We start from the raw sequence: 19,842 nt of genomic DNA on the forward strand, positions 1-19,842 counted from the left end.
CCTTGGATCATCATATTGACGATGAAACACAGAGATTGTATCGGAAATAAATACAAAAGGCACAATGCCGACTTAAGTACAAGAAGGCTGACACTTCTTACTGTCTATGTTTTGAACCTTTCCTGTGATACCAGTTTTAGATTCCGATGTTTCACTTCATGTTTACTGTATCCCTTGAATCCTATTATTGACTATGAATCTCAGAAATTGTATCGGAATTAAATACAAAAGGCACAATGTCGACTTAAGTAGAAGAATACTGACTCTTCTTACTGTCTACGCTTTGAACCTTTCCCTTTGAGACCAGTTATGGATTACGATGCTTCACTTCAGGTTTACTGTATCCCTTCGATCTTCTTATTGACTATGAAACTCAGAAATTGGATCGGAATTAAATAGAAAAGGCACAATGTCGACTTAAGTACAAGAACACAGACTCTTCTTACTGTCTACGTTTTGAACCTTTCCTCGTAGACCAGTTTTAGATTACGATGCTTCACATCAGGTTAACTGTATCCCTTGGACCTTCTTATTGACGATGAAACACAGATATTGCATCGGAATTAAATACAAAAGGCACAATGCTGACGTAAGTACAAGAAGACTAAATCTTCTCACTGTCTATGTTTGAACATTATTTGCGAGACCAGTTTTACATGCCGATGCTTCACTTCATGTTTATTGTATCCCTTGGAGCTTCTTATTGACGCTGAAACACACAAATTGCTTGGGAACTAAATACAACAGACACAATGCCGACTTAAGTACAAGAGGACTGACTCTTCTTACTGTCTACGCTTTGAACCTTTCCCTTTGAGACCAGTTATGGATTACGATGCTTCACTTCAGGTTTACTGTATCCCTTCGATCTTCTTATTGACTATGAAACTCAGAAATTGGATCGGAATTAAATAGAAAAGGCACAATGTCGACTTAAGTACAAGAACACAGACCCTTCTTACTGTCTACGTTTTCAACCTTTCCTCGTAGACCAGTTTTAGATTACGATGCTTCACATCAGGTTAACTGTATCCCTTGGACCTTCTTATTGACGATGAAACACAGATATTGCATCAGAATTAAATACAAAAGGCACAATGCCGACTTAAGTACAAGAAGGCTGACACTTCTTACTGTCTATGTTTTGAACCTTTCCTGTGAGGCCCGTTTTAGATTCCGATGCTTCACTTCAGGTTTACTGTATCCCTTGGACCATCTTATTGACGATGTAAAACAGAAATTGCATCGGAATTAAATACAAAAGGCACAATGCCGACTTAAGCACAAGAAGACTAACTCTTCTTACTGTCCATGAGTTGAACCTATCCTGTGAGACCAGTTATACATTTCGATGCTTAACTTCAGATTTACTGTATCCCTTAGAACTTCTTATTGACGATGAAAGACAGAAATTGCGTCCGAATTAAATACAAAAGGCACAATGTCGACTTAAGTACAAGAAGACTGACTCTTCTTACTGTCTATGTTGTGAACATTTCCTGTGAGACCAGTCATCGATTCCGATGCTTAATTTTAGGTTTACTGTATCCGTTGGACCATCTTATTGACAATCAAACACAGAACTTGCATCGGAATTAAATACTAAAAGCACAATGCCGACTTAAGTACAAGAGGATTGACTCTTCTTACATTCTATGATTTGAATCTTTCCTGTAAGACCAGTTTTAGATTGCGATGCTTCACTTCAGGTTCCCTCTATAATTTGGACCCTATTATTGACGTTCAAACACCGAAATTGCGTCGGAATTAAATACAAAAGGCACAATGCCGACTAAAGTACAAGGGAACTGACTCTTCTTGCATTCTACGTTTTGAACATTTCCTCTGAGACCAGTTTTAGATTCAGATTCTTCACTTCAGGTTTTGTGTATCCCTTGGACTTTCTTATTGACAATGAAACACAGAAATTGCATCGGAAATAAATACAAAAGGCGCAATGCCGACTAAAGTACAAGGGAACTGACTCTTCTTGCATTCTATGTTTTGAAAATTTCCTCTGAGACCAGTTTTAGATTCAGATTCTTCACTTCAGGTTTTGTGTATCCCTTGGACTTTCTTGTTGTCGATGAAACACAGAAATTGCATCGGAAATAAATACAAAAGGCACAATGTCGACTTAAGTACAAGAGGATTGACCCTTCTTACATTCCATGATTTCAGCCTTTCCTTTCAGACCAGTTTTAGATATCGATTCTTCACTTCAGGACCTTCATATTGACGATGAAACACAGAAAATGCATCGGAATTGAATACAAAAGGCACAATGCCGACTTAAGTACAAGAAGACTGACTCTTCTTACTGTCTATGCCTTGAACATTTCCTGCGAGACCAGTTTTAGATTCCGATGCTTCACTTCATGTTTACTGTATCCCTTGGACCTTCTTATTGACTATGAAATACAGAAATTGCGTCCGAATTAAGTACAAAAGGCACAATGCCGACTTAAGTACAAGAAGACTGACTCTTCTTACTGTCTGTGTTTTGAACCTTTCCTGTGAGACCAGTTTTTGTTTCCGATCCTTCACTTCACGATTACTGCATCCCTTGGACCTTCTTACTGACGATGAAACACAGAAATTGCATCGAAATTAAATACAAAAGTCACAATGTCGACTTGAGTATAAGAAGACTGACTCTTCACACTCTCTATGTTTTGAGCCTTGCTGTGAGACCAGTTTTAGATTCCAATGCGTCACTTCAGGTTTACTGTATCATTTGGACCTTCTCATTGACGATAAAACATAGAAATTGCATCGGAATTGAATACAAAAGGCACAATGCCGACTTAAGTACAAGAAGACTGACTCTACTTACTGTCTATGCTTTGAACCTTTCCTGTACGACCAGTATTAGATTCCGATGCTTCACTTCATGTTTACTGTATCCCTTGGAGCTTCTTATTGACGATCAAACACAGAAATTGCATCGGAACTAATTACAAAAGGCCCAATGCCGACTTAAGTACAAGAAGACTGACTCTTCTTACTGTCTATGTTTCGAACCTTTCCTGTGAGACCAGTTATAGATTCCGATGCTTCACTTCAGGTTTACTGTATCCCTTGGACCTTCTTATTGACTATGAATCTTTGAAATTGGATCGGAATTATATACAAAAGGCACAATGTCGACTTAAGTACAAGAACACTGACTCTTCTTACTGTCTACGATTTGAACCTTTCCTCTTAGACCAGTATTGGATTACGATCCTTCACTTCAGGTTAATTGTATCCCTTGGACCTTCTTATTGCCGATGAAACACAGAAATTACATCGGAATTAAATACAAAAGGCACAATGCCGACTTAAGTACAAGAAGGCTGACTCTTCTCACTGTCTATGCTATGAGCCTTTCCTGTGAGACCAGTTCTAGACTCCGATGCTTCACTTCTGGTTTACTGTATCCCTTGGACCTTCTTATTGTCTATGAAACTTTGAAATTGGATCGGAATTATGTACAAAAGGCACAATGTCGACTTAAGTACAAGAACACTGACTCTTCTTACTGTCTACGTTTTGAACCTTTCCTCTTAGACCAGTATTAGATTATGATGCGTCACTTCAGGTTAATTGTATCGCTTGGACCTTCTTATTGACGATGAAACACAGAAATTGCATCGGAATTAAATACAAAAGGCACAATGCCGACTTAAGTACAAGAAGGCTGACACTTCTTACTGTCTATGTTTTGAACCTTTCCTATGAGACCAGTTTTAGATTCCGATGCTTCACTTCAGGTTTACTGTATCCCTTGGACCATCTTATTGACGATGAAACACAGAAATAGCATAGGAATTAAATAAAAAAGGCACAATGCCGACTTATGTACAAGAAGACTAACTCCTCTTACTGTCTATGAGTTGAACCTTTCCTGTGAGACCAGTTTTACATTCCGATGCTTAACTTTAGGTTTACTGTATCCCTGAGACCTTTTTATTGACTATGAAAGACAGAAATTGAGTCCGAATTAAATACAAAAGGCACAAAGCCGACTTAAGTACAAGAAGATTGACTCTTCTTACTGTCTATGATTTAAAACTTACCCGTGAGACTAGTCTTCGATTCCGAAGCTTCATTTTATGTTTACTGTATCCCTTGGACCTTCTTATTGACGATGAAACACAGAAATCGCATCGCAATTAAATACAAAAGGCACAATGCCGTCTTAAGTACAAGAGGACTGACTCTTATTACATTCTATTATTTTTAATCTTTCCCGTCAGACCAGTATTAGATTCCGATGCTTAACTTCAGGTTCACTCTATCCCGTGGACCCTCTTATTGACGGTGAAACACCGAAATTGCATCGGCATTAAATACATCAGGCACAATGCCGACAAAAGTACAAGAGGACTGACTCTTCTTACATTCTCTGATTTGAAACTATCCTGTGATACCAATTTTAGATATCGATGCTTCAATTCAGTTTTACTGTATCCCTTGGCCCTTCTTATTGACGATGAAACACAGAAATTGCATCGGAATTATATACAAAAGGCACAAGGCCGACTTACGTACAAGAGCACTGACATCTCTTACATTCTATGATTTGAACATTTCCTGTGAGACCAGCTTCAGATTCCGATGCTTCGCTTTAGGTTTACTGTAACCCTTGGATCATCATATTGACGATGAAACACAGAGATTGTATCGGAACTAAATACAAAAGGCACAATGCCGACTTAAGTACAAGAAGACTGACTCTTCTTACTCTCTATGTTTTGAACATTTCCTGTGATACCAGTTTTAGATTCCGATGTTTCACTTCATGTTTACTGTATCCCTTGAATCCTATTATTGACTATGAATCTCAGAAATTGTATCGGAATTAAATACAAAAGGCACAATGTCGACTTAAGTAGAAGAATACTGACCCTTCTTACTGTCTACGCTTTGAACCTTTCCCTTTGAGACCAGTTATGGATTACGATGCTTCACTTCAGGTTTACTGTATCCCTTCGATCTTCTTATTGACTATGAAACTCAGAAATTGGATCGGAATTAAATAGAAAAGGCACAATGTCGACTTAAGTACAAGAACACAGACTCTTCTTACTGTCTACGTTTTGAACCTTTCCTCGTAGACCAGTTTTAGATTACGATGCTTCACATCAGGTTAACTGTATCCCTTGGACCTTCTTATTGACGATGAAACACAGATATTGCATCGGAATTAAATACAAAAGGCACAATGCTGACGTAAGTACAAGAAGACTAAATCTTCTCACTGTCTATGTTTGAACATTATTTGCGAGACCAGTTTTACATGCCGATGCTTCACTTCATGTTTATTGTATCCCTTGGAGCTTCTTATTGACGCTGAAACACACAAATTGCTTGGGAACTAAATACAACAGACACAATGCCGACTTAAGTACAAGAGGACTGACTCTTCTTACTGTCTACGCTTTGAACCTTTCCCTTTGAGACCAGTTATGGATTACGATGCTTCACTTCAGGTTTACTGTATCCCTTCGATCTTCTTATTGACTATGAAACTCAGAAATTGGATCGGAATTAAATAGAAAAGGCACAATGTCGACTTAAGTACAAGAACACAGACTCTTCTTACTGTCTACGTTTTGAACCTTTCCTCGTAGACCAGTTTTAGATTACGATGCTTCACATCAGGTTAACTGTATCCCTTGGACCTTCTTATTGACGATGAAACACAGATATTGCATCAGAATGAAATACAAAAGGCACAATGCCGACTTAAGTACAAGAAGGCTGACACTTCTTACTGTCTATGTTTTGAACCTTTCCTGTGAGGCCCGTTTTAGATTCCGATGCTTCACTTCAGGTTTACTGTATCCCTTGGACCATCTTATTGACGATGTAAAACAGAAATTGCATCGGAATTAAATACAAAAGGCACAATGCCGACTTAAGCACAAGAAGACTAACTCTTCTTACTGTCCATGAGTTGAACCTATCCTGTGAGACCAGTTATACATTTCGATGCTTAACTTCAGATTTACTGTATCCCTTAGAACTTCTTATTGACGATGAAAGACAGAAATTGCGTCCGAATTAAATACAAAAGGCACAATGTCGACTTAAGTACAAGAAGACTGACTCTTCTTACTGTCTATGTTGTGAACATTTCCTGTGAGACCAGTCATCGATTCCGATGCTTAATTTTAGGTTTACTGTATCCGTTGGACCATCTTATTGACAATCAAACACAGAACTTGCATCGGAATTAAATACTAAAAGCACAATGCCGACTTAAGTACAAGAGGATTGACTCTTCTTACATTCTATGATTTGAATCTTTCCTGTAAGACCAGTTTTAGATTCCGATGCTTCACTTCAGGTTCCCTCTATAACTTGGACCCTATTATTGACGTTCAAACACCGAAATTGCGTCGGAATTAAATACAAAAGGCACAATGCCGACTAAAGTACAAGGGAACTGACCCTTCTTGCATTCTATGTTTTGAACATTTCCTCTGAGACCAGTTTTAGATTCAGATTCTTCACTTCAGGTTTTGTGTATCCCTTGGATTTTCTTTTTGACAATGAAACACAGAAATTGCATCGGAAATAAATACAAAAGGCGCAATGCCGACTAAAGTACAAGAGAACTGACTCTTCTTGCATCCTAGGTTTTGAACCTTTCCTCTGACACCAGTATTAGATTCAGATGCTTCACTTCAGGTTTTGTGTATCACTTGGACTTTCTTGTTGTCGATGAAACACAGAAATTGCATCGGAAATAAATACAAAAGGCACAATGTCGTCTTAAGTACAAGACTACTGACTCTTCTTACATTCTATGATTTGAGCCTTTCCTCTGAGACCAGCTTTGGATATCGATGCTTCACTTCAGGTTTACTGTATCCCTTGGACCTTCTTTTTGACGATGAAACACAGAAATTGCATCGGAATTAAATACAAAAGGCACAATGCCGACTTAAGTACAAGAAGACAGACTATTCTTACATTGTATGATTTGATCCTTTCCTGTGAAACCAGTTTTCGTTTCCGATGCATCACTTCAGGTTTACTGTATCCCTTGGACGTTCTTACTGACGATGAAACACACAATTTGCATCGGAATTGAATACAAAATGCAGAATTCCGACTTAAGTACAGGAAGACTGCCTCTTCTTACTGTCTATGTTTTGAACCTTTCCTGTAAGACCAGTTTCAGGATTACTTTATCCCTTGGACCTTCATATTGACGATGAAACACAGAAACTGCATCGGAATTAAAAACAAATTGCACAATGCCGACTTAAATACAAGGAGACTGACTCTTCTTACTGTCTATGTTTTGAACCTTTCTTGTGAGACCAGTTTTTGATTCCGATGCTTCATTTCAGGATTACTGTATCCCTTGGACCTTCTTACTGACGATGAAACACAGAAATTGCATCGGAATTAAATACAAAAAGCACAATCCTGACTTAAGTACAAGAACACTGACTCTTCTTACTGTTTATGCTTTGACCCTTTCCTGTGAGACCAGTTTTAAATTTCGATGCTTCACTTCAGGTTTACTGTATCCCTTCGATCTTCTTATTGACTATGAAACTAAGAAATTGGATCGGAATTAAATAGAAAAGGCACAATGTCGACTTAAGTACAAGAACACCGACTCTTCTTACTGTCTACGTTTTGAACCTTTGCTCGTAGACCAGTTTTAGATTACGAATCTTCATATCAGGTTAACTCTATCCCTTGGACCTTCTTATTGACGATGAAACACAGATATTCCATCGGAATTAAATACAAAAGGCACATTGCCGACTCAAGTAGAAGAAGGCTGATACTTCTTACTGTCTATGTTTTGAACCTTTCCTGTGAGACCCGTTTTGGATTCCGATGCTTCACTTCAGGTTTACTGTATCCCTTGGTCCATCTTATTGACGATGTAACACATAAATTGCATCGGAATTAAATGCAAAAGGCACAATGCGACTTAAGTACAAAAAGACTAACTCTTCTGACTGTCCATGAGTTGAACCTCTCCTGTGAGACCAGTTATACATTCCGATGCTTAACTCCAGGTTTACTGTATCCCTTAGACCTCCTTATTGACGATGAAAGATAGAAATTGCGTCCGCATTAAATACACAAGGCACAATGCCGACATAAGTACAAGAAGACTGACTCTTCGTACTGTCTATGTTGTCAACCTTTCCTGTGAGACCAGTCATCGATTCCGATGCTTCATTTTAGGTTTACTGTATCCGTTATACCATCTTATTGACGGTGAAACACAGAACTTGCATCGGAATTAAATACTAAATGCACAATGCAGACTTAAGTACGAGAGGATTGCCTCTTCTTACATTCTATGATTTGAATTTTTCCTGTGAGACCACTTTTAGATTCCGATGCTTCACTTCAGGTTCCCTCTATCCCTTGGACCCTCTTATTGACGTTGAAACACCGAAATTGCGTCGGAATTAAATACAAATAGCACAATGCCGACTAAAGTAAAAGTTAACTGTCTCTTCTTGCATTCTCTGTTTTGATTAATTCCTCTGGGACCAGGTATGGAGTGAGATGCTTCACTTCAGGTTTTGTGTATTCCTTGGACCTTCTTATTGACGATGAATCACAGAAATTACGTCGGCATTAAATTAAAAATTCAAAATGCCAACTTAAGAACAAGAAGACTGACTCTTCTTTCTGTCTCTGTTTTAACCTTTCCGTGAGACCAGTTTTAAAATTCCGAGGCTTCACTTCCAGTTTACTGTAATCCTTGGACCTACTTATTGACAATGAAACATAGAAACTGCATCGGAATTAAATACAATAGGCACAATGCCGACTTAAGTACAAGAAGACTGACTCTTCTTACTGTCTATGTTTTGAACCATTCCCGTGAGACCAGTTTTAGATTCCGATGCCTCACTTCAGGTTTACTGCATTCCTTGGACCTTCTTATTGACAATGGAACACAGAAATTGCATCGGAATTAAATACAAAAGTACAATGCCGACTTAAGTACAAGAACACTGACTCTTCTTACATTGTATGAATTGAACCATTCCTGTGAGACCAGTTTTAGATTCCGATGCTTCTCTTCAGGTTTACTGTATTCCTTGGACCTTCTTATTGACGATGAAACTCAGAAATTGCATCGGAATTAAATACAAAAGGCAATATGCCGACTCTAGTACAAGAAGACTGACTCTTCTTACTGTCTATGTTTGAACCTTTCCTGTGAGACTAGTTTTAGATTCCGATGCTTCACTTCATGTTTACTCTATCCCTTGGACCTTATTACGGACGATGAAACGCAGAATTTGCATCGGAATTAAGTACAAAAGGCACAATGCCGACTTAAGTACAAGAAGACTGACACTTCTTACTTTCTATGTTTTCAACCTTTCCCGTAAGACCAGTTTCAGGTTTACTTTATCCCTTGGACCTTCATATTGACGATGAAACACAGAAACTGCATCGGAATTAAATGCAAATTGCACAATGCCAACTTAAGTACAAGAAGACAGACTCTTCTTTCTGCCTATTTTTTGAACCTTTCATGTGAGACCAGTTTCGGATTCCGATGCTTCACTTCAGGTGTACTGTATACATTGGACCTTTTTATTGACGAAGATACACAGAAATTTCGCCGGAATTATATTCAAAAGGCACAATGCCGACTTAAGTACAAGACCACTGACTCTTCTTACATTGTATGAACTGAACCTTTCCTGTGAGACCAGTTTTAGGTTCCGATGCTTCACTTCAGGTTTACTGTAACCCTTGGGTGTTCTTATTGACGAAGAAACTCAGGAATCGGATCGGAATTAAATACAAAACGCACAATGCCGACTTAAATACAAGAACATTGACTCTTCTTAGTGTCTACGTTTTGAACCTCTCCTCTTAGACCAGTTTAGATTACGATGCTTCACTTCAGGTTTACTGTATCCCTTAGACCTTCTTATTGACGGAGAAACACAGAAATTGCATTGCAATTAAATACAAAAGGCACAATGCCGACTTCAGTACAAGAAGACTGACTCTTCTTACTGTCTATGTTTTGAACCTTTCCTGTGAGACGAGTTTTAGATTCCGAAGCTTCACTTCGGGTTTACTGTATCCCTTGGACCAACTTACTGACGATGAAACACAGAAATTGCATCGGAATTACATACAAAAGGCACAATGCCGACTTAAGTACAAGAAGGCTGACTCTTCTTACTGTCTATGATTTGAATCTTTCCTGTGACACCAGTTTTAGATTCCGATGCTTAACTTCAGGTTTACCATATCCCTTAGACCTTCTAATTGACGATGAAACACAGAAGTTGCGTCGGAATTAAATACAAAAGAAACACTGCCGACTTAAGTACAAGAAGACTGACTCGTCTTACTGTCTATGTTTTGAACCTTTCCTGTGAGACCAGTCTTCGATTCCGATGCTTCATTTCATGTTTACTGTATCCCTTGGACCTTCTTATTGACGATGAAACACAGAAATTGCGTGGGAATTAAGTACAAAAGGCACAATGCCGACTTAAGTACAAGAGGATTTACTCTTCTTACATTCGTTGATCTTAGTCTTTCCTGTGAGACCAGTTTTAGATATCGATGCCTCACTTTTTGTTTACTGTATCCCTTGGACCTTCGTATTGACGATGAAACACAGATTTTGCATCGGAATTAAATACAAAAGGCACAATGCCCACCTAAGTTAAATAAGTCTGACTCTTCTTACTGTCTATGTTTGAGCCTTTCCTGTGAGAACAGTTTTAGATTCCGATGCATCACTTTAGGTTTACTGTGTCCCTTGGACCTTCTTATTGACGTTGAAACACAGATATTGCTTCGGAATTAAATACAAAAGGCACAATGCTGACTTAAGTACAAGAGGACTGACTCTTCTTACATTCTATGATTTGAGCCTTTCCTCTGAGCCCAGTTTTTGATATCGATGCTTCATTACATGTTTACTGTATCCCTTGGACGTTCTTTTTGACGATGAAACACAGAAATTGCATCGGAAAGAAATAAAAAAAGCACCATACCGAGTTATGTACAAGCAGACTGACTCTTCTTACATTTTATGATTTGAGCCTTTCCAGTGAACCCAGTTTCAGATATCTTAGCTTCACCTCAGGTTTACTGTATCCATTGGACCTTCTTACTGACGATGAAACACAGAAATTGCATCGGAATTAAATACAAAAGTCGCAATGCCGACTTAAGTAGAAAAGGACTGACTTTTCTTACATTATATAATTTGATCCTTTCCTGTGAGACCAGCTTTTGATTCCGATGCATCTCTTCAGGTTTACTGGATCCCTTAGACCTTCTTATTGACGATGAGACACGGAAATTGCATCGGAATTAAACGCAAAAGGCACAATGCCGACGTAAGTACAAGAAGACTGACTCCTCTTACATACTGTGATTTGAGCCTTTCCTGTGAGACCAGTTTTAGATTCCGAAGCTTCACTTCAGGTTTACTGTATCTCTTGGACCTTCTTATTGACGATGAAACACAGAAATTGTCTCGGAATTAAATACAAAAGGCACAATTCCGACTTAAGTACAAGAGGACTGACTCTTCTTACATTTAATGATTAGAACCATTCCTCTGAGACCAGTTTCATATTCCGATGCTTCACTTCAGGTTTACTGTATCCCTTGGACCTCCTTATTGACGATGAAACACAGAAATTGTCTCGGAATTAAATACAAAAGCACAATGCCGACTTAAGTACAAGAGGACTGACTCTTCTTTTATTCTATGATTTGAACCATTCCTCTGAGACCAGTTTCAGATTCCGATGCTTCACTTCAGGTTTACTGTATCCTGTGGACCTTCTCATTGACGATGAAACATAGAAATTGCATCGGAATTAAATACAAAAGGCACAATGCCGACGTAAGTACAAGAACACTGACTCTTCTTACTGTCTACGTTTTGAACCTTTGCTCGTAGACCTGTTTTAGATTACGAATCTTCACATCAGGTTAACTGTATCCCTTGGACCTTCTTATTGACGAAGAAACACAGATATTCCATCGGAATTAAATACAAAAGGCACATTGCCGACTCAAGTACAAGAAGGCTGATACTTCTTACAGTCTATGTTTTGAACCTTTCCTGTGAGACCCGTTTTGGATTCCGATGCTTCACTTCAGGTTTACTGTATCCCTTGGACCATCTTATTGACGATGTAACACAGAAATTGCATCAGAATTAAATGCAAAAGGCACAATGCGACTTAAGTACAAAAAGACTAACTCTTCTTACTGTCCATGAGTTGAACCTTTCCTGTGAGACCAGTTATACATTCCGATGCTTAACTTCAGGTTTACTGTATCCCTTAGACCTTCTTATTGACGATGAAAGATAGAAATTGCGTCCGCATTAAATACATAAGGCACAATGACGACATAAGCACAAGAAGACTGACTCTTCGTACTGTCTATGTTGTCAACCTTTCCTGTGAGACCAGTCATCGATTCCGATGCTTCATTTTAGGTTTACTGTATCCGTTATACCATCTTATTGACGGTGAAACACAGAACTTGCATCGGAATTAAATACTAAATGCACAATGCAGACTTAAGTACGAGAGGATTGCCTCTTCTTACATTCTATGATTTGAATTTTTCCTGTGAGACCACTTTTAGATTCCGATGCTTCACTTCAGGTTCCCTCTATCCCTTGGACCCTCTTATTGACGTTGAAACACCGAAATTGCGTCGGAATTAAATACAAATAGCACAATGCCGACTAAAGTAAAAGTTAACTGTCTCTTCTTGCATCCTCTGTTTTGATTAATTCCTCTGGGACCAGGTATGGAGTGAGATGCTTCACTTCAGGTTTTGTGTATTCCTTGGACCTTCTTATTGACGATGAATCACAGAAATTACGTCGGCATTAAATTAAAAATTCAAAATGCCAACTTAAGAACAAGAAGACTGACTCTTCTTTCTGTCTCTGTTTTAACCTTTCCGTGAGACCAGTTTTAAAATTCCGAGGCTTCACTTCCAGTTTACTGTAATCCTTGGACCTACTTATTGACAATGAAACATAGAAACTGCATCGGAATTAAATACAATAGGCACAATGCCGACTTAAGTACAAGAAGACTGACTCTTCTTACTGTCTATGTTTTGAACCATTCCCGTGAGACCAGTTTTAGATTCCGATGCCTGACTTCAGGTTTACTGTATTCCTTGGACCTTCTTATTGACAATGAAACACAGAAATTGCATCGGAATTAAATACAAAAGGCAATATGCCGACTCTAGTACAAGAAGACTGACTCTTCTTACTGTCTATGTTTGAACCTTTCCTGTGAGACTAGTTTTAGATTCCGATGCTTCACTTCATGTTTACTCTATCCCTTGGACCTTCTTACGGACGATGAAACGCAGAATTTGCATCGGAATTAAGTACAAAAGGCACAATGCCGACTTAAGTACAAGAAGACTGACACTTCTTACTTTCTATGTTTTCAACCTTTCCCGTAAGACCAGTTTCAGGTTTACTTTATCCCTTGGACCTTCATATTGACGATGAAACACAGAAACTGCATCGGAATTAAAAGCAAATTGCACAATGCCGACTTAAGTACAAGAAGACTCTTCTTTCTGCCTATTTTTTGAACCTTTCATGTGAGACCAGTTTCGGATTCCGATGCTTCACTTCAGGTGTACTGTATACATTGGACCTTCTTATTGACGAAGATACACAGAAATTTCGCCGGAATTATATTCAAAAGGCACAATGCCGACTTAAGTACAAGACCACTGACTCTTCTTACATTGTATGAACTGAACCTTTCCTGTGAGACCAGTTTTAGGTTCCGATGCTTCACTTCAGGTTTACTGTAACCCTTGGGCGTTCTTATTGACGAAGAAACTCAGGAATCGGATCGGAATTAAATACAAAACGCACAATGCCGACTTAAATACAAGAACATTGACTCTTCTTAGTGTCTACGTTTTGAACCTCTCCTCTTAGACCAGTTTAGATTACGATGCTTCACTTCAGGTTTACTGTATCCCTTAGACCTTCTTATTGACGAAGAAACACAGAAATTGCATTGCAATTAAATACAAAAGGCACAATGCCGACTTCAGTACAAGAAGACTGACTCTTCTTACTGTCTATGTTTTGAACCTTTCCTGTGAGACGAGTTTTAGATTCCGAAGCTTCACTTCGGGTTTACTGTATCCCTTGGACCAACTTACTGACGATGAAACACAGAAATTGCATCGGAATTAAATACAAAAGGCACAATGCCGACTTAAGTACAAGAAGGCTGACTCTTCTTACTGTCTATGATTTGAATCTTTCCTGTGACACCAGTTTTAGATTCCGATGCTTAACTTCAGGTTTACCATATCCCTTAGACCTTCTAATTGACGATGAAACACAGAAGTTGCGTCGGAATTAAATACAAAAGAAACACTGCCGACTTAAGTACAAGAAGACTGACTCGTCTTACTGTCTATGTTTTGAACCTTTCCTGTGAGACCAGTCTTCGATTCCGATGCTTCATTTCATGTTTACTGTATCCCTTGGACCTTCTTATTGACGATGAAACACAGAAATTGCGTGGGAATTAAGTACAAAAGGCACAATGCCGACTTAAGTACAAGAGGATTTACTCTTCTTACATTCGTTGATCTTAGTCTTTCCTGTGAGACCAGTTTTAGATATCGATGCCTCACTTTTTGTTTACTGTATCCCTTGGACCTTCGTATTGACGATGAAACACAGATTTTGCATCGGAATTAAATACAAAAGGCACAATGCCCACCTAAGTAAAAGAAGTCTGACTCTTCTTACTGTCTATGTTTGAGCCTTTCCTGTGAGAACAGTTTTAGGTTCCGATGCATCACTTTAGGTTTACTGTGTCCCTTGGACCTTCTTATTGACGTTGAAACACAGAAATTGCTTCGGAATTAAATACAAAAGGCACAATGCTGACTTAAGTACAAGAGGACTGACTCTTCTTACATTCTATGATTTGAGCCTTTCCTCTGAGCCCAGTTTTTGATATCGATGCTTCATTACATGTTTACTGTATCCCTTGAACGTTCTTTTTGACGATGAAACACAGAAATTGCATCGGAAAGAAATAAAAAAAGCACCATACCGAGTTATGTACAAGCAGACTGACTCTTCTTACATTTTATGATTTGAGCCTTTCCAGTGAAACCAGTTTCAGATATCTTAGCTTCACCTCAGGTTTACTGTATCCATTGGACCTTCTTACTGACGATGAAACACAGAAATTGCATCGGAATTAAATACAAAAGTCGCAATGCCGACTTAAGTAGAAAAGGACTGACTTTTCTTACATTATATAATTTGATCCTTTCCTGTGAGACCAGCTTTTGATTCCGATGCATCTCTTCAGGTTTACTGGATCCCTTAGACCTTCTTATTGACGATGAGACACGGAAATTGCATCGGAATTAAACACAAAAGGCACAATGCCGACGTAAGTACAAGAAGACTGACTCCTCTTACATTCTGTGATTTGAGCCTTTCCTGTGAGACCAGTTTTAGATTCCGATGCTTCACTTCAGGTTTACTGTATCTCTTGGACCTTCTTATTGACGATGAAACACAGAAATTGTCTCGGAATTAAATACAAAAGGCACAATTCCGACCTAAGTACAAGAGGACTGACTCTTCTTACATTTAATGATTAGAACCATTCCTCTGAGACCAGTTTCATATTCCGATGCTTCACTTCAGGTTTACTATATCCCTTGGACCTCCTTATTGACGATGAAACACAGAAATTGTCTCGGAATTAAATACAAAAGGCACAATGCCGACTTAAGTACAAGAGGACTGACTCTTCTTTTATTCTATGATTTGAACCATTCCTCTGAGACCAGTTTCAGATTCCGATGCTTCACTTGAGGTTTACTGTATCCTGTGGACCTTCTCATTGACGATGAAACATAGAAATTGCATCGGAATTAAATACAAAAGGCACAACGCCGACGTAAGTACAAGAACACTGACTCTTCTTACTGTCTACGTTTTGAACCTTTGCTCGTAGACCAGTTTTAGATTACGAATCTTCACATCAGGTTAACTGTATCCCTTGGACCTTCTTATTGACGAAGAAACACAGATATTCCATCGGAATTAAATACAAAAGGCACATTGCCGACTCAAGTACAAGAAGGCTGATACTTCTTACAGTCTATGTTTTGAACCTTTCCTGTGAGACCCGTTTTGGATTCCGATGCTTCACTTCAGGTTTACTGTATCCCTTGGACCATCTTATTGACGATGTAACACAGAAATTGCATCGGAATTAAATGCAAAAGGCACAATGCGACTTAAGTACAAAAAGACTAACTCTTCTTACTGTCCATGAGTTGAACCTTTCCTGTGAGACCAGTTATACATTCCGATGCTTAACTTCAGGTTTACTGTATCCCTTAGACCTTCTTATTGACGATGAAAGATAGAAATTGCGTCCGCATTAAATACATAAGGCACAATGACGACATAAGCACAAGAAGACTGACTCTTCGTACTGTCTATGTTGTCAACCTTTCCTGTGAGACCAGTCATCGATTCCGATGCTTCATTTTAGGTTTACTGTATCCGTTATACCATCTTATTGACGGTGAAACACAGAACTTGCATCGGAATTAAATACTAAATGCACAATGCAGACTTAAGTACGAGAGGATTGCCTCTTCTTACATTCTATGATTTGAATTTTTCCTGTGAGACCACTTTTAGATTCCGATGCTTCACTTCAGGTTCCCTCTATCCCTTGGACCCTCTTATTGACGTTGAAACACCGAAATTGCGTCGGAATTAAATACAAATAGCACAATGCCGACTAAAGTAAAAGTTAACTGTCTCTTCTTGCATTCTCTGTTTTGATTAATTCCTCTGGGACCAGGTATGGAGTGAGATGCTTCACTTCAGGTTTTGTGTATTCCTTGGACCTTCTTATTGACGATGAATCACAGAAATTACGTCGGCATTAAATTAAAAATTCAAAATGCCAACTTAAGAACAAGAAGACTGACTCTTCTTTCTGTCTCTGTTTTAACCTTTCTGTGAGACCAGTTTTAAAATTCCGAGGCTTCACTTCCAGTTTACTGTAATCCTTGGACCTACTTATTGACAATGAAACATAGAAACTGCATCGGAATTAAATACAATAGGCACAATGCCGACTTAAGTACAAGAAGACTGACTCTTCTTACTGTCTATGTTTTGAACCATTCCCGTGAGACCAGTTTTAGATTCCGATGCCTCACTTCAGGTTTACTGTATTCCTTGGACCTTCTTATTGACAATGAAACACAGAAATTGCATCGGAATTAAATACAAAAAGTACAATGCCGACTTAAGTACAAGAGCACTGACTCTTCTTACATTGTATGAATTGAACCATTCCTGTGAGACCAGTTTTAGATTCCGATGCTTCTCTTCAGGTTTACTGTATTCCTTGGACCTTCTTATTGACGATGAAACTCAGAAATTGCATCGGAATTAAATACAAAAGGCAATATGCCGACTCTAGTACAAGAAGACTGACTCTGCTTACTGTCTATGTTTGAACCTTTCCTGTGAGACTAGTTTTAGATTCCGATGCTTCACTTCATGTTTACTCTATCCCTTGGACCTTCTTACGGACGATGAAACGCAGAATTTGCATCGGAATTAAGTACAAAAGGCACAATGCCGACTTTAGTACAAGAAGACTGACACTTCTTACTTTCTATGTTTTCAACCTTTCCCGTAAGACCAGTTTCAGGTTTACTTTATCCCTTGGACCTTCATATTGACGATGAAACACAGAAACTGCATCGGAATTAAAAGCAAATTGCACAATGCCGACTTAAGTACAAGAAGACTCTTCTTTCTGCCTATTTTTTGAACCTTTCATGTGAGACCAGTTTCGGATTCCGATGCTTCACTTCAGGTGTACTGTATACATTGGACCTTCTTATTGACGAAGATACACAGAAATTTCGCCGGAATTATATTCAAAAGGCACAATGCCGACTTAAGTACAAGACCACTGACTCTTCTTACATTGTATGAACTGAACCTTTCCTGTGAGACCAGTTTTAGGTTCCGATGCTTCACTTCAGGTTTACTGTAACACTTGGGCGTTCTTATTGACGAAGAAACTCAGGAATCGGATCGGAATTAAATACAAAACGCACAATGCCGACTTAAATACAAGAACATTGACTCTTCTTAGTGTCTACGTTTTGAACCTCTCCTCTTAGACCAGTTTAGATTACGATGCTTCACTTCAGGTTTACTGTATCCCTTAGACCTTCTTATTGACGAAGAAACACAGAAATTGCATTGCAATTAAATACAAAAGGCACAATGCCGACTTCAGTACAAGAAGACTGACTCTTCTTACTGTCTATGTTTTGAACCTTTCCTGTGAGACGAGTTTTAGATTCCGAAGCTTCACTTCGGGTTTACTGTATCCCTTGGACCAACTTACTGACGATGAAACACAGAAATTGCATCGGAATTAAATACAAAAGGCACAATGCCGACTTACGTACAAGAAGGCTGACTCTTCTTACTGTCTATGATTTGAATCTTTCCTGTGACACCAGTTTTAGATTCCGATGCTTAACTTCAGGTTTACCATATCCCTTAGACCTTCTAATTGACGATGAAACACAGAAGTTGCGTCGGAATTAAATACAAAAGAAACACTGCCGGCTTAAGTACAAGAAGACTGACTCGTCTTACTGTCTATGTTTTGAACCTTTCCTGTGAGACCAGTCTTCGATTCCGATGCTTCATTTCATGTTTACTGTATCCCTTGGACCTTCTTATTGACGATGAAACACAGAAATTGCGTGGGAATTAAGTACAAAAGGCACAATGCCGACTTAAGTACAAGAGGATTTACTCTTCTTACATTCGTTGATCTTAGTCTTTCCTGTGAGACCAGTTTTAGATATCGGTGCCTCACTTTTTGTTTACTGTATCCCTTGGACCTTCGTATTGACGATGAAACACAGATTTTGCATCGGAATTAAATACAAAAGGCACAATGCCCACCTAAGTAAAAGAAGTCTGACTCTTCTTACTGTCTATGTTTGAGCCTTTCCTGTGAGAACAGTTTTAGATTCCGATGCATCACTTTAGGTTTACTGTGTCCCTTGGACCTTCTTATTGACGTTGAAACACAGAAATTGCTTCGGAATTAAATACAAAAGGCACAATGCTGACTTAAGTACAAGAGGACTGACTCTTCTTACATTCTATGATTTGAGCCTTTCCTCTGAGCCCAGTTTTTGATATCGATGCTTCATTACATGTTTACTGTATCCCTTGGACGTTCTTTTTGACGATGAAACACAGAAATTGCATCGGAAAGAAATAAAAAAAGCACCATACCGAGTTATGTACAAGCAGACTGACTCTTCTTACATTTTATGATTTGAGCCTTTCCAGTGAAACCAGTTTCAGATATGTTAGCTTCACCTCAGGTTTACTGTATCCATTGGACCTTCTTACTGACGATGAAACACAGAAATTGCATCGCAATTAAATACAAAAGTCGCAATGCCGACTTAAGTAGAAAAGGACTGACTTTTCTTACATTATATAATTTGATCCTTTCCTGTGAGACCAGCTTTTGATTCCGATGCATCTCTTCAGGTTTACTGGATCCCTTAGACCTTCTTATTGACGATGAGACACGGAAATTGCATCGGAATTAAACGCAAAAGGCACAATGCCGACGTAAGTACAAGGAGACTGACTCCTCTTACATTCTGTGATTTGAGCCTTTCCTGTGAGACCAGTTTTAGATTCCGATGCTTCACTTCAGGTTTACTGTATCTCTTGGACTT

Source organism: Schistocerca piceifrons, chromosome 9 (genome assembly GCF_021461385.2).
Source record: "Schistocerca piceifrons isolate TAMUIC-IGC-003096 chromosome 9, iqSchPice1.1, whole genome shotgun sequence".
Classification (NCBI taxonomy): domain Eukaryota; kingdom Metazoa; phylum Arthropoda; class Insecta; order Orthoptera; family Acrididae; genus Schistocerca; species Schistocerca piceifrons.